We start from the raw sequence: 2,094 nt of genomic DNA, 5'->3' as shown, positions 1-2,094 counted from the left end.
AAAAAAAAAAAAAAAAAGAGGGATCAGACTTAATCAAAATCAGTTTCCTGAAGGTAATTAAATGACCCTAAGATCTTATTCTTAGGCAATGTTGAATTAAGTAGACTTTTAAATAGGTGATACTATGCATGAAGCAGACAAAACGTGTGTACAATTGTATATCAATGTGAAAGTCCGAACAATTTCATTCACAAGTTAAAGACAAGAGCCTGACTTCTCTGCTTCCTTCTGTTGTGTCTTTATAAAATCTGGCCAGTGTGTTTGTACTCATAGATAGTCTATCTCTGCCTCTTAGAATGCAAACTTGGCTATGTAACTCATCTGTAAAATAGGAACTATCTAGTATTTCCTTCCTAGGTCTGTCATCAGCGTTAAACAAGATGATTCATTACAGAGGCCTCATGACAGACTCGGGAACTTTAACTATTATCATCTCATATAGTTATAAACATCTAACTGCTAGAGTCATGGGCACTATGGTGTGATGTAAGAATTTATGGTTTTATTCCCATCTTTAGGACTCTTACTGTCTTGTGGGAAAGACACATAACCCATCATAATTATAACATAAAATACTATATTAGTTGTGTTCATAAGATCTTCTGTAGTAATAATGTCATACAGTTGTATACAAAATTGTTCATCATTTATCACTCTACATGTGTTTTTAAGACTTCTTACATGGATAAATCTTGAAAATGTCTGATTTTATGTTTTTTCTTGAAGTAGGTTCACTAGAAAGACAAGATGGAAAATAGAATTCTAAAGGAAAGAATAGCTGATGTAAAAGTAAAATTATAAAGAAAAAATGAGGCCTGTGTATGGGGCCTTTGATCAGTTTAGAAAGGCTGGATAATAGACATATTTAGTTAATGATAAATGATGATGTTGAACAGAGAGGGAGAGTTCAGAGAAGCATTTTTGGCTTTATGCATTTTTCAACTTGATCTAGGAGTCAAAGGAATCCTATCAAGGCTTAACTCAGTAGAAGAATTTAAACCATGGTATAACATAGTCAGATATGTCATATATACAAATCTTTAAGGCAGGAAGCCAAGATCTTAATTCTGTCAAAATCTGGAAAACTAAGGCTGTCTAGTTGACTTGAACAAGGTTACAAAGAACAATGCAGACTTAGGTTTTGATTGTATGGGTGAATTGAATTATCATATGATTTTTGAGCAAGAATGCTATGTTATTAATGCATTTTAAAATAACTGCTTATCAGAGATTTGCTTTAAGGCACTATACACCATGTGTTGAAAGAAAAAAAAAGTTTAAAAAAAAGATTAAGAATATAAAATATTCCCATGATACTCTGATAGAAATGCAGATAGGAGTCAATACAGATGTGGCAAGGAAGATGCAAAGGGCAAAAACTTGTCTCAAAACATCAGATGACTAGAAACAGAGAANAGATAATATGTTCAGGCATGAATCCTAGTTCTTTGAACACATGATACTTCTTTCCAGTCTAGCCCTTCACAGTGACCAGTAGAAACCTTTAAAATCAAGAAGGACTAATCCTGATGATANCCATTCAGCACCTAGCAAATATTTGGCAAGTAAANGCAATTCCACAAGTGCTCTACAGATAAGATAAATAAATCAGGGAATAAAGACTTAATATAATGATAAAGTAAGATGAATGGAAAGGTTAGCTCTCCTCACATAAATTCCACACCAGCCAATGTTCTTTTGTGGGGAATGTGTCTACAGGTAGACCCTACTCTGTTACGAATACCTAAACACCAATGAATTGACACTAGGTATTATTTTTGTTTGTTTTTTCATTTTGCTACTGGCTTGACCAATGGCTCTGTAGACATTGGCCTTCTAAACAAGTTGAGATGTCTATAAACACAGTCCTGGAATAAGAGTGGCTGAGAAGAGAACAGGTAAGCCAATGGCATAAACCACAGGCCAAACCTTCATGTTAGTAAACTGGTACCTTTGAAGATGCCATTTCACAGTATGAGAAGTTTGTTTGTCAAGAGATAAGTGGATGCTCACAGTCAGCTATTGGATGGATCACAGGGCCCCCAATGGAGGAGCTAGAGAAAGTATCCAAGGAGCTAAAGAGATCTGCAACCT

This window comes from Mus caroli, chromosome 15 (assembly GCF_900094665.2).
Source record: "Mus caroli chromosome 15, CAROLI_EIJ_v1.1, whole genome shotgun sequence".
NCBI classification, from domain to species: Eukaryota; Metazoa; Chordata; class Mammalia; order Rodentia; family Muridae; genus Mus; species Mus caroli.
The sequence above is the reverse complement of the archived record's forward strand: the minus strand, read 5'-3'. Positions refer to the sequence as shown.